The sequence below is a fragment of the Leptinotarsa decemlineata genome, unplaced genomic scaffold (assembly GCF_025532065.1).
Source record: "Leptinotarsa decemlineata unplaced genomic scaffold, Ldec_3_MD MMD2_P_RNA_scaffold_2, whole genome shotgun sequence".
In the NCBI taxonomy this organism is placed as follows: Eukaryota; Metazoa; Arthropoda; class Insecta; order Coleoptera; family Chrysomelidae; genus Leptinotarsa; species Leptinotarsa decemlineata.
In genome coordinates this window covers 15,856,107-15,871,255 of record NW_027412529.1, presented here as the reverse complement: position 1 = coordinate 15,871,255, position 15,149 = coordinate 15,856,107, and the positions used below count along the sequence as shown (strand labels likewise).

At 35.3% G+C, this 15,149-nt stretch overlaps 1 protein-coding gene across 1 annotated transcript in view; it reads left to right on the top strand.

The window, feature by feature from the left end:
• The first annotated feature begins 228 nt into the window (after positions 1-228).
• LOC141487460 (uncharacterized) overlaps positions 229-15,149 on the top strand; it is a 33,684-nt gene continuing 18,763 nt past the window's right edge. Inside the window, exon 1 of the mRNA XM_074186548.1 lies at positions 229-294. The gene's annotated coding sequence lies outside the window, so the exon portion shown is untranslated. The remainder of the gene's footprint in view (positions 295-15,149) is intronic.

Genomic DNA, 15,149 nt, shown 5'->3' with positions numbered 1-15,149 from the left:
TCAAGAATAGACGTTGATGACACTGAGAGTTACCGACAATGATTTCCTTAAAAAGAAGTGAAAATGTTTGTGGTGGATAATATTTATGAAGCACTTCAACCAATATTTTCCACATTCCGTATTTTTCTATTGTTCTTGAAAACATTTCGTAACATATTTTGAAACGGTATATCCTATTGATAATTTTCATTGTTGCTTCGTTCTCTCACAAGTCGACCAGTAGATGTTTTGACATACGCACTGAGTCAATTTTCACAAACAATTGTGGTAAAAGAAATCTCCAAGAGAAAACGGGTAAGTAGTGTTGGTTTCTGTGAAATATATTGAAAATCATGATTGTTGAAAAAAAAATTAAAATATGTTTTTCCGTTAAGCTATCACACCCCTACGAACGACAAGCCTCAGAAGTCGAAACTTATGCGAGCTAAGGACTAACGAGGTCTTACCTTTTAACGTGTGATTCCTAACACAGGGCCTGCGGCATGAATCATCGGCCGATTGACTCAGTGAACAAAGCACCCACGTCGAACCGCCTTGCTACTGACCGAAATATACAAAGTTATCCATTCAGATCGTGAAATTTATATTTATTAACCGATTCCAACAATGACTCAATTACCAATAACAAAAATTCTGGTTTGGAACAAAATTCTAAATTCTAGTTCTTGAATCATATCATACTTTTTCGTAATAGAAAATGAAATATTTTCATTGGAAATTATTTCAAGCTGCTGTATTAATGCCTCCAAATAACTGTGACTCAGATTTTATAAATTTATTCAAAGTTGAGAATTCACTGAGCTATCAGAAACAGAAAACATATTGTCATGTAAATCAATTTCATAAAAATTTACAACAATGAATCACTACTATGTGAAGAAGAATTCTCCAGAAGCAATAACAAATTATGATAGTAATAATGGAATTATATTTGAAAGTGTGGATGCATTTTTAGAACAGTGAAATTTCGTTCAAATCATAATAACAATGAGTTTTAAAAAATCTGAATGCTGTGTAGAGTCATGGTTACATCAGGCACTCAACTTGGGTAACTCAATGGTAGCCACTATATCCAGGATTCGATAACTGGAAAGGTACGAGGGTGGTATGAAATAACTTTGGTATGAACTAACTTTGTACACAAACGGGTGCTTTCGCTTTCCCTGCTTGGCTCACCACGGTTTGAAGGCGCCTGCCAACAGAAGCAATCTACAGGGTCACTGGTTCAGTCAAAGACTATTCCTCCTCTAGAAAATGGTTTTCTCCAGCAGGACGCTGGAGACGACATGCAACAAAATGTCTCTACATATTGAGAGTACCTCCAATTGTCTTGCACTTGGTAATAGGTAGCAATTGGTCTTTCTGCTTGACCTCGAATGTCAAGTCATTTAGTGAAGTATTATTAGAGGCGCGTATCGAGCTCCATCAGTAGTCAACACCTACTCTATCAGTTGGACACGGTCTTCCGGCAATGGATGAAGAGAGAATGGCCCATTAAACTGGTCAACGCTTTTCAGAAATTGAACTGAATGGTACAGGCCGGTAAACTGCAAGGAAAAATTGATGACTGACAGAAAACATATTTCCATTTCACATTCATGAAGGACCTTCTGCCCTGGAACCGACTCTGAACAATCAACCCATGCGAAATGGGTTGATTGTTCGTATTACTGAATAGCTACTCCTGAAAAAGTATCATGAAAGAAATCCTTTGCCCCCAATAGTACTAATAATATAAATTTAACGAATTGATAATTATGAGAGTACTTGAAATAATTGTAAAATTAAATTACCAAATCAACAATAATTCACATCCTCATTGCCTCTACTGATTCAATATTTAGTCGAATATATTTATCGTATCACTTGAGAATATTTTCAGTGTCACTCCTCAATTGTTGAGGGCTGATTTCGAAAATGCCTGTCAGAGTGTTGGACAAAGTTCAACCTTTTCCTCTCATGCTGGTTCTGTCTTCAGAGGAAGAAAAGTAAATTTGTGAAATCTGTTCACACATAGTTCTGGCATAATTTTCATGAGATCATGCATTGCCCTAATTTCAGTACGGAACTGAAACCTCTTCGAAACAAGACGAGATATGTGGATATTCATCAGTCTCCTATCAAGGTTAATTCACAAGTGATTGATCCACCTTCTTCTTTTTCAGTGTTGTCTGTGGACCCAGGTCATTCTTGCCCCCCAAATATGAGTTGCAGCCCTCGTAGAACTGGTTCCCTTTCAGTGGAAGAGCTTCATGAAGCAGAAGCCGAATCGATTCCTCTACGAAACCATTCTTCACTTGGAAGGATCGATCGCAGCTTGAGAAATGGTTCTTATGGAGATTCTGTGAAACATGTTCTTCCTTACAAATCAGTAGATAGTTGTCCTGAAAATCTAGAGAAGAAAATTGAATTGGATAATTTAGGAAACACTTGCTACATGAATAGCATTTTGCAAGTGTTGTTCATGACGAAGAACTTCAAGAACGAAGTTTTAATGATGAACGAGAATGGGAATGTTTCCTACTTATTCATTAAACTCAAACAGCTGTTCATGCAGCTGCAGTTTCGTAAGAAGGTATCATCTTTCCCTCCAATCGATTTCCTGGAGTCTTTGAAGTCCACTAGATACTCGTTAGGACAACAAGAGGATTGTTCCGAATTCTTGGGGTTCTTGTTGAATACTCTTCTTGAGCAAAATAATAGCAAAATCATTACTCCTGAGCGCTCTGGACTGAATGATTCCGTACAGCCCATCTCGTCTTGTGTTTGTAAATCTTTTGTTGGAAAAATCCTCACTTGTTTACTTTGTGGTAAATGTTCAAGAAGTACCGAGAACTTATGTGAATTTCTGGAACTTCATCTAGCTTTTCCTAATATGACTAATAACCAGTCTGTGCAAAGCTCATTGTTGAATCATGTGAAAATGGAATTTTTAACAGGTGATTATCGACTGTATTGTCAAACATGCAACAAACTAACTGACTGTTATAAGGAAACAAGTATAGCTAAGGCACCAGTCAATCTAATAATAACACTGATGATTTTCAAACAAGACTCAACCTCTAACGGAAGCAAGAAACTCTTTGGAAGGTTCGAAATAGATGAACATTTCAACCTAGCAGACCACTATTATGATATTCATGCAGTCATTGTTCACTGTGGTTCTGGCGATGAATTTGGTCATTATTACGCCTTGGTCAAAGACGAAACGGACTGGTTAAAGTTTGACGATAGTCGTGTCACGAAGTATTCTGGTGATGCATTGAATTTATTGGAGCCTCTGGAGACACCCTACATTTTGTTTTATAAGAGAGAGGACATTGTTGAATCAAGATCTTCAGATGATGTGGTGCTGCAGGTTTTTCCGGGTTTTCCTGCAGCTGAAAAAGCAAATGCGCCACTGGAATCAATGAAGTAACCCCGGAGCGCCAATTAATTTTTATTGTTGTTTTTATTTTATTTTTATCGTTGTTTCAACTGAAGACTTATCTAATAGAAAAATGAATTTATTCGTTCAGTATGTTCGACCAGACATTGATTTCTTTGAGATTACTGGCTTTCAGTTTATCACTCGAAAGAGATGTTTTCCTGCGACAACTTTGAAATGATACTACCCAGTTTGATTCGCCTTTCTGCAATATCTGTAAGAATCCTATTCGAAAATGTTTTCGATAAAACAAGGATAAAAATAAAAACAACAATAAAAATTAATTGGCGCTCCAGGGCGACTTCATTGATCCCAGTGGCGCATTTGCTCTTTCAGCTGCAGGAAAACCCGGAAAACCCTGCAGCACCACATCATCTGAAGATCTTGATTTACCAATGTCCTCTCTCTTATAAAACAAAATGTAGGGTGTCTCCAGAGGCTCCAATAGATTCAATGCATCGCCAGAACACTTCCTGTTTTATATTTTTCACACCAAGATATCGGTAAATAGTTTTTCTCTCACCCTTAATCTCCTAAAGATGAACGACACGAAAATAATTAAATAACTGTGAGGCAATATTGTTGCTAGTACGTATGAATGTACTTTGACAATAAAAAATATCATTCGTGTTGGAAAATGTTTTCATGAGAATTATTCTCTAATCACAAAATTATCTAGATCAGATTCATCTTTTGGTGTCAGTGACATATACATAATGTCCGGACAGTTTGTATCTTACATAAAAATTATACCCCACAGAAACGGTTCTAGATGCATAGGTTAATTAATTTACTTCAATAGCAAAAAATATTTCCAAAGTTAAATAACAATTTTATAGTTTTTTGTTATTTTGTTTCTACCCATCATATTTCTTTTCAGGCTACAATAAGCCGGTACCAAGTTATTAATTTTTTAGAGAAAATAGGGAGTGATATTCGTTCTATATGATGCTATGAACATGATCAACTTTCATAAAGGATGCTCCGAATCTATTCATATGAAACAGAGCTGGTGATACACCAGATAGTGTTGTTTCGACCCGCTATAGGTTTTAGTAGAAGTGGTAGACTGAATCGCGATACATTGCTGTTAATGTTAGCAATTCTTTACTTATACAAAAGGTTTGTTCCAACATATCAAGAAACCGTTATTGGAAAGGTGACGCGCATGTGCAATAGCAAAAATGCGTTCCAAGCACGAGAGAACCGTTTAGTGAACGATAATTGTTTTGTTCCAACCCGATGTGGTATCGTTGTGGAACCAGTTCAAGAACGATGATTTCAGTACTTGACTGAAAGCAGGAATCAAGGGAACTGACTTGCGCCGTACATTTATCCATATCTAGGTAGGTAAGTTCTGTGTTAGTTGGCTTGATTTGTTGTTTTTAATTTTGTGGAAGCGAAATTATCTATATTTGTGCTATCTGTTCATATTATAAAAAAGGAGTGATAAGGAGATGGAGGACATTTGTGACTCTGATGAAACCAGTGGTAGTGACTTGGAACAGGAAATTATGATAAATGAAGAAATAAAAATTATTTAGGTAAGAAATGGAATCTTCTCAACATCCCTTGTGCCACACGAGTTAAAATTAAAATTTATTTCAGAAGAGACAATACATCAATACTCCCAAGAAGTGTTCCTTCAACATTTTAGATTATCAAGAAATACTGTTGAAAATATTAGTGGGAGGTATGAAACCAGTCCGTATTATCACAGACAAATGGGTCAGTATGGAAATATGTCTGCTTTACATCAGGTTTGTACGTCATATAGTTGATTAATACAGAGATTCAACTTGGTTTTGTAAGTAACCTAAATGAAGTTCTGTACGTTGTTCAATTTCAGGTGTTAACTTATTAATGGTATGTAGGGCATCAAACTGCAAGTTTTCGAGATGTAGGTGATCGCTTTAATATTACAATTAGCTCAGTCAATAGAGTTATAAGACGTATTACCTTATTTTTGAGCAATTTATCATCATAAATTATAAAATGGCCAAATGAAAACGAGAAACGTATTGCAGAAGCATATTTTAGAGATAATGGATTTCCCAATGTAATAGGTGCTATAGATGGATGCCACATTAAAATAGATAAACCTGCAACTGATCCAGACTCATATGTTTATTTTGATAACGATTCTAGAACGATTACAATTTGTGTGTTGAAACAAACCTATATGCTTCGTTAGTTGCATATATTTACCGTTTGTTTTGTTGTTATATTCAATTCTGCATTATCCCATGATTGCTGGATTCAACAAATTTTGAAAGACAAGCTCCAGTAAGTTGAAACAAGAACATCTAAGATGCCATCTATGAGATCCATTCACGAATATCATTGTTGAACGAAATCCATCTTCTATCTTTCACGAAGCAACTGTTTTCATGTTTTTACGTTTTCACCAGTTGTTCAATAGTTGACTACACTGTCATTTGAACTTGACTATATCAATAAGCGAATTGGTCGCGTTCATATTTGGCAATCGAAGAAGGTAGAAAATTCGCTGGAATTCCATCGAAGCCAGTACCTAGCATTATTATCGCCACGTCTAGAACGGCCGCGAGCGCAGGTCGAGTTAGGCGTGGTTTTCATCACGTCACGATTTATGAATACTAGCGGGGGCTGGCGTTATTTACTTTAGGGAGGGCATGATTTAAAAAAAAAACTCTGCTAGGTATCAAATTCAGGAAGTTAAAATGCAGAAATATTTTGGAATTTCTGATGGAATTAAGAAGTCGAAAGACGTCTACGACCTCATATTTAGGAAAGGGTTCCCAGGAAATAAGGCCACCATTTTTGAAATCCAGAAATCTGGGTGGAAGTACGAAAGTAGTATCAAAGAAGTACCGCAGCCTACCAATGACTTGTAATTTGTTCGCTCAGCCATTTGCATCTAGTTCTTGAATAATGCACTCACTTAACACCTGTCTAACTGGGAAAATGAATTCAATCGTTCAGTATCTCACTACAGGCATCTATTCTCTGAGAGCATTTGCAGTTTGTCGTTGTTATGAGATTGAATGAGTATGACAAATTACCAAGCTGGATGACAGAAAACTGTGTAGAATATATTACAAAAACTGTGCTGCTTTTATACTCAGATAATCTTGCTGAATCATTGCAATGAATAAAAATGAATGAAGGGGTAGAGAAATTTGTATTCATTTTCTATTTGGAAATAATATATACAACATTATGCACGAATCAATCAAAAAATTAATAATAATGGTAATTATTGATTAGAACTCTGACAGGGGAGGGGTTGTGAGTTGCACATTGTTTTCGATCCTGGCTGCCAGCTCAAAAAAAAAAGGGTTTTTCCTTCTCAATCCCACTTTTCTCAACTCAAGTGGGACAGCTTTCGTGTTTCCTATAGATCTCTCTTGGTCAACTTTCGTTATTCTTTCCATCCAGAGGCTATTAGGTTTCCGAAAGCTTGATCTTTTCTAAGTTTTTTCTACTTGGCATAGGGACGCAGCTGTGTCCTCCCACGTCTCAGTCGTTTTTGATCACCAGACCAACATTTGGGCTGTAGATGCGGGATCAGATACAGCGTCCTCAAATCTCCTGACGTAACGGAATCGCGCCGAAGTGGTGCATGGCATTGGGCTGATGAAGTGTATTTTTTCAATAACAAACCAGAAGCACTACGGGTAAGTCCTTAAGGAGCTCTTAGAGCAGTGCAAATGTGCCAAGTCACTTGAATACTTCCCGTAAAAGTATCTATAGAGGAAACAATTCGTCAACCTTTCCTCGATGTTCCAGACTATCAAGGTTCCAAGTGATGTTCGCATCTCCAATCAGGCGAATGGCTCTTTTCTGGATGGAATCCAGTAGCGGGGCGTAGCCTCATACATGAGAACAATACTCCAAAGAAGGTTTGATCTGAGCGTTATGAAGCATCAAAAGTTGCTGAGATGTGCACAATTTTCTAGTTCGGAACAGCTTTTGGTAAGCAGCTCTTGCAATTCCAGCAAAATAATTGTGCCAAGACATATCGGTGTCCATTTAAACCCCCAGCTAACTCATCGAAGCAGAAAGCGGAATTGTCTGACCTGACATTGTTACATCTTGAGCGTTGCCCATCGGACATGACGACCCGATGGGTCTTAGCCTCACCTTCAGATGCAGTGCTCTGTGATGGTGGACCGAAATTCAGTCTAGCTTCTCATGGGACTTCTCTGAGGAACTACCCAATGAATCCAACTTCAAATTCAGTTGATATTCGAAGCCAGAGGCAATCTCTTGTTATGAATATCATTGCAAGTCTATCCCAGAAATATTTCTGGAATGTATTTGTTTGTTATATCGACGTATGCTATAAAACATTTATCCGTTGCATCAGCGTATGATACAGGCCATTCTTTGTTCAATTGTGTATGAAAGTGAATGTACTGTTTGATAATAATGGGATGTGGAGAATGTTGTTTTTTCAAAACAATGGATCAAAAATGATTTCGAGTTTTAATTTCACACTGCTTCTTGATGGGAAAAAAATAACGTTCAAGCGAAGCAATGGCTCGAAAAGTGCTATAAGGACTCCGCACCATCAGAAACAACAATTAAACATTGGTTTACTGACTTCAAACGTGGTCGGCTATATACCAGTAACACTGGTATACACTAAAAAAATCCACAAAATAGTTTTGAATAATCGAAAAGTGAGGTTGCGTGAGTGAGCTGATATTGAAAATATGTTAAAAGAACGTGTTGGCTTTATATTTCATGTGCATTTGACTATGGGAAAGCTCTGTTCAAAGTGGGTGCCGCGCGAGCTAACTGTGGACCAAAAACAAGAACGTTTTGATGATTCTGAGCAGTGTTTGACCGTGTTCAAACATAACGAATTAGAATTTTATCGTCGACATGTGATAATAGATGAAATATAGATCCATCACTTCACTCCGGAATCAGAATGATTGTCAATGAAGAGCAACTGGTGAAGTTCGTCCAAAGCACCCGGAAGCACAACAATCGCTACACTGCCACAACAGTGTTACATTGTGTGATATAAAAATGATTATAACAGTTTGGTAATTTTAAGAGATGAAACACTTTCATACACTGATATTCAATAAAAGTAATTTGCCTATAACATTCAAAATGGAGTTTACAACACTAACTCCTCTTTATTATTTTCCCTCACAAATAAAAATCATAATCAATAGTATGTGACATTTTTACAGATGAGTATTCATCAGGAAGTTGTCAGGTTGATTTGAATAATTTGCATGTTGTGAGGTTTGTCTATAATTTTCATGTCAATATTCATTATTCAATTGACATTTATATCTGATAAAGGCAGTCTAGCATATTGATTGTTCTGAGAATAAATGTCAGTTCTTCACTTCAGTATGAAGGAAAATGTTAGGGGCAAATAATATACATGAATCACTTCAACCAATATTCTTCACATCCCGTATTCATGGATTGAGCTCTTTGCATACTTCGAGCAATCAATATTCTGGCAGTAACGCAGGAATGGTATCTCCTCTTTGTGTGTTGATAATTTTTGTTGTTGCATCAATTGTCGAAACAGTTACAAGAAATCGAATAGATCATGTGGTAACATACGCGATTGCTGATAATGCATACGTCATAAACTGCATAATTTTTGTTACTATTGCTATAATTATGGAAATTTTACAGAGGAAACGGCTAAGCAATGTAGTATGTTTACAAAAGTATTGATTCATCTTCTGTTTTGTGTAATAACGTGCAATCAAACAACTGGGCTCTAAACAACTTTTATTTCAGAACTCATCTTAAAACTACTCACTTTGTTGTTAAGCTCACTTTTTCACAAAAACTATTTAGGCATATTTTCGCGACAACACGGTATTACCGGTAATTGACACGATACTACAGTACCTCCCCTTATAAATTAGGTCGTACCACTAGTTTTATGGTGCGTTTGGGTCTCTTATCAACATTTACTTTCTCATCCTTAATTATAGGAGTTGGTGAAAGTGTCTTAGACACTGGTGATTCAATTTTCAAGGGACTATCACAAGTAGTATTGTCTAGACTCTTCCTACCTCTAGCCTTATCCTTAACTAATTCATTTTTTACAGGTAAATCCGATTTCTCATTCACAGTTAAAGGCAAATTCAAGTCGTTATCATATAAATTTGGGTTTATATTTTTACAAATTAGTTCTTCAGTAGAAACTGGTAACTGACTAATTGGTAACTGACCTTCTATCAAAAGCGAAATCAGAATCTTCATTATTCGATAAATTGCGTCTAATCTGGTTAGGATGTCTTTTCCGAATTGAACCTTCATGGACAAGTTTACAAAAATAAACCCAATTATTTAAAACTTCATCTATTACACATTCTACCCAAACTTTTCTATTAGGGTTTCTATTATCTCTACACCAAACTCTATCCCCCTCTACAAAACTTTCTTCGTGCTTTCCTTTGAAGTTTTCAATTTGCTTCTCTGCACTTTTTGAACTTTGTATATCCTTAGGCAATAATAGATCTAGTCTTCTATGAATTTTATTATTAAAAATCATACTTGTTGGTGTCATTCCGGTAGTTGCGTGGATAGAATTTCTGTATGGAAGAAGGTAGCGATACAGTAACGTTTCCAATGAAAAATTTCGATTTTTAGGATCTAATAATGCTTTCCTTAACAATTAATTTTTTTAATAACATCTCGGCCTAACAAAATTTTTGTAGCCTTTTTAACAACTGTTGAATCATAAACTTTCTTGACATACTGGATAGTAACAAAAAGTGAAACTTTACCCTCCGGAATAACAATTTCCCTGAGTGAGTTTTTGAGCGTACATTTGTGCTATCTAATGGCAAATGTCTTAAATTTTCTTGGTAAAATTTCAATGGTACACAGCTAATTCCAGCACCAGTATCTAACTCCATGTAAGTTGACACTTTGTCTAGCAAAACAGCTACTGATAGTGGCTTAGCAGAGTTAACATTTTCAAAATTTGACAAACTAGAGACATTATAGAGAGGCTGCAAATCGTCTTCCTCCTCCACAAAATGACATTTCTCTATTTCCTTCTCTTTGCATGCTGCCAATATATGTCCTTTTTTACCACAATTTCTGCAAGTAAACTTCCTGTACTTACATATCTAGAAGTTATGATTCGTTTTATTACAAAAATTACATCTCAATTCTACTAGCTCACTAGTACTGTGCTCCACCCTCTTATTTTGACTTTTACTAACAGTTGCCGAACCAGTCCCATTACTTCTGAATTTCTGTACCCTATTCACTTCAATATTACTGCTTTTGTTTTGTACTTTCAAGGCTGCCTTTTTATCAAATGCGGTCTCCAAAAGCTCTTTGAAACTTCTCGTTGGTTTCTCCTCACAAAGTCTATCCATAGATGAATACCACAGATGAATTTTTCCTGTACTCGATACATTAACTGATGCCCAAAATCGCATTGAGTTGCAGTGTTCTTGACTTTGACGTAACAGTCATTCACTGACTCCGGACTTGGTCTTAAAGCATAAAAAACAATTCTCTTCCGGTAAATTGAGAGTCTTGGCTTGAAATGATCCCTCAGTTGGTTCATAAGCTCGTCAAATGTTTTTGACTAGCTTTCAGTGGGCTGCATAAGTCTCTCAAAATTTTTTATATGTCTTCGCTTAAAAATCTTAGCAGAACATTAACTTGTCTCTCTGCCTCACCATATTAGCTGCGATATATTGCTCAAGCCTCTCCTCAAAAACTTCAAAGTCATCCCCTTGTTTAAAAATGTCCAAAGAAGCAGACACATTTCCAGCATTAGTAACATAAATTATAGATAGATAGATCTTTATTTAAATAGGATATCCTAATAATATACAAATCAACTAGAATGGCAGAAATAAAAAAAAGGTATGTGTTACATCTAGAAATGACTTAAATGTATGACAAACATAAGTTCAATAAAATATTTTTAAATACATTACTACAAAAACAGCAACATTATACATTCGAAAAATTTCAATGCAACATGTAGAAAGATAAATTACATAATTATTTGAAATATATAACGAACATTAGATGAATGGAATTATACAAATTACAGCTACAGGTAACAAAGACATAATACATATCATATTTGTTCATTTAAAACAAATTTCTTCAGTTCATTTTTGAACATGTTCAGAGATGGGCTGTTTTTAATTGCATTAGGTAATTTGTTGAACCGATCAAAACCCTTGAAAAACAATGAGTTCATAGTATTTTTGTTTTTTGTTCTGTTAATATATAAGTTATTATTATTTCGAGTGAAGTGGTGGTGAATATCGTGATGAAATACAATATACTGATTAAAATAAGATGGTCCTAAATCGTTCAATATTTTGTATACGAAGATCATTGTGAAGTATAGCAGTCTTTGGGAAATGGATTGCCAATTTAAAACATTGAGCATAATAGTGGTAGGAGTATCTCTGCGGCACTTCAAAATGATTCTCATACCACGATTCTGAAGTTTTTGGAGTTGAGACAATTTATTCTGATTGAATAGATATAGGATAGAGGAACAATAGTCGAAGTGTGGCTGAACAATTGACTTGTAAACTGTGATACTTGACTCCGTTGAAAGATTATTGGCAATTCTAGAAAAAAAGAATAATTTCTTTGAATTTTTTTTATGAATATACTCAAAATGTTCATCAAACGATAGAGTGTTATCTATCTGGAATCCCAGATATTTAGTTGAATTCACTATTTCAATTTTGTCATCATCAATGTTGAGATTAATAGTTTTAGAGTCTATTTGGCTGTATTTTAACTTGGTGGTGATTATCATCGCTTTAGTTTTCATCACATTCAGCTTGAGTTCATTAATTTTTAAATACTTGTTGACACTTGCTAGAGTATTATTCATTTTTTGTATAGCCATCGTAAGGTTCACATCGCTACATGCCAATAGAGTATCATCAGCAAAAAAGTTCATAAATTCACAGTTGACAAACAATGGCATGTCGTTTAAATATAGTATGAATAGAAGGGGTCCCAGAACACTACCCTGGGGAACTCCAACGTAATTGTCAATTTCACAAGAGAACATGTCTTTAACTCTTACCCGTTGTTTTCTGTTGGTCAAGTAATTAGATAACCAATTATACACTTTGCCCTCAATTCCATATATATTCAATTTGGCTAGTAGTATAGACCTATCAATGGTCTCAAATGCTCTTTTGAGGTCAAGGAACACGACTACAACAAACTTATTATTATCCAGCTCAGATTTAAATTTGTTTAGAGATAGTTGCACTGATGACTCACACGAATGCAATTTGCGAAAACCCGATTGATTGTTGATTAAAATGTCGTTTTTTTCCACATATTCTATTAGTTGGTTATATACTGCTGTTTCAAGTACCTTCTCAATCGGAGGTAAAGTGTTGATTGGCCTGAATTCTTTACATTTAATAGTTTGAGGAATTTTGGGTATAGGAACAATAGTACTACTTTTCAATCTTTCTGGTATTACGCCAGTTTCAAGAGAGGTGTTGATAAGGTGCAATATAACGTGACCGATAGTCTCAAAAACTTGTTTCAATATTTTGAAGTTGAGGATTTCATGTATACTGCACTTATTATCCAAGGAAATTATAATTTTACGTAGGTCATTTAACGAAAGCAATCTGAATTCTGAGAATGTTTTGTATAAATTGAAGTTTTTATTGCACCATGACTCTGAATAGTCAATGCTCGCCACAATTTCATTTATGCTTTCAACAAAATAACTGTTGAAGTTATCTGATATTTCAATAACATCTTTTAGTAATATAAGTTCACCAGTTTTCTCAAACTGAATACAATTTGGAAAGTCAATGTCATCTCCTTTAACTAGTTTTTTGAGAGTTTTCCACATTTGTTTAGAGTTGTTTCTATACCGATCAATTTTTTCAAAATAATATTGATCTTTTTTTCTTTTCAACACATTGACAAAATCATTTCTCAATTTCTTGAAAGTTTCCCAGTTATTTTGTTTTTCTAGATTTGAACAGTTTCTGAAAGCTCTGTATGCCCTATCACGATTCTTAATTTTACAGTGAACTTCGTTATCAAACCATGGCAAATGACTGTTAATACTACAATTTTGTAATGGAGAAATATCATCAATAACTGCTTTCAGTATTTCTTTATAAATAACTTCAACATCAGTAGAATTTAAAGACCATTTACATGATATTAAGTTAATTTTTATAAGGTCCAAATTGCTTTCATTTAAGTTTCAATATTTTTTTATAGTTTGATTTTCGTTATTATGAATATTAGTAAAGTTGACAGTGATTGTTGAATGGTCTGTTATTATTGGATATGAGTGCACCGACGCTTGACATCTATTTACGTTCGTTAATACATAATCTATAAGCGATTCGCTGTGGTTAGTAACTCTAGTTGGTTCATTGATTATTTGCGATATGCCATACGTATTGAGAAGGTTTTTTAATCTAGAAACATAAAAACTATCATCAGAGTAGTTCAGATTGAAGTCGCCCACTAAAATACAATGAAATTTTGTCGAAAATAAACTATCACAGATATTTTCGGTTGCGGTTCTGCCGAATTTTGTCCGTCCTGCATCGTTTCAGTGGCTTCCAAGGAATTTCAAGTTACTCAGCATGTGATTTTTCTGACCATAAAAAAAAAGTTGAGCCGACTTAGTTTCCAAACATTTCTATGGTATACTGTTTTTCCAGTTGTAAATATTATATTTTTCTCGTCGCCAAATATTGTAATTACGTACAACTGGGCTCTGAACAACTTTTATTTCAGAACTCAGAAAAAGACCCGCTACTATCAAAAAGTACAGTCATACCATAGATTATATCTTAAAACTACTTACTCCGTTGTTAACCTCACTTTTTTACAAAAACTGTCAAGGCATATTTTCGCGACAACACGGTGTATACGGTAATTGACACAATACTACATTTTGGGAGGTTTATCTTTATCACAATTAGGTGATTCAATTTGAAAGGATAGTTATCAGTCATTAGCACCTCACTTAGTCAATTTCTCTGTTCCTGATGCACTGTTGTCAAAACATGCACTAACCAACTCCCAGTAGTATTTTTGTGGACCATAAACTACTTCATTGGATGATGCCATATCGAAAAACATTGAGTTTTGCTCGAGAAAGTACCAATCGTTCATTTCACTGACAGCCCATTTATATATTCTATCGAATATGCAGAGGAACTATATCGGCTTGAAGGGTTACTTTCAGGTACAATTCATAGATTGAGAAATTTGGATATCAGTTTTTTTCAAGAGAGTAAATGTGGATACCATTATATCTTGGTAGACTGACATTACTGAAATGGCAATGGTTATTTTTCAGCAACTAGGACCACTATTGTACACACCTCAGTAACTTTCGATGCTTTGTTCTTAAATTCAACGAATGAAATTCCGATAGATGGCTTCAATCAATAAAAGCTACCTAATGTTCCACTTGAATTTGTCCCGATATGTCTGAATTTATCCTAATTTACCTCAATTCACCTGGCAGAACTCTAGTTGAGAATACTCGACATCAGGTTGTCTGTCCAACCGGAAAATGAATGAAAACAATCAAGATGAACAATGTGGACTTTGAATAGCTATCTTCTTTCAAGTACAAAACACAAGCAGTACAGGAAAATCCTTAAGGCGCTCTACGAGCGATGCCTGTGTAAAAGTAGCGATTCAGTACAGGAAAATCCTTAAGGCGCTCTACGAGCGATGCCTG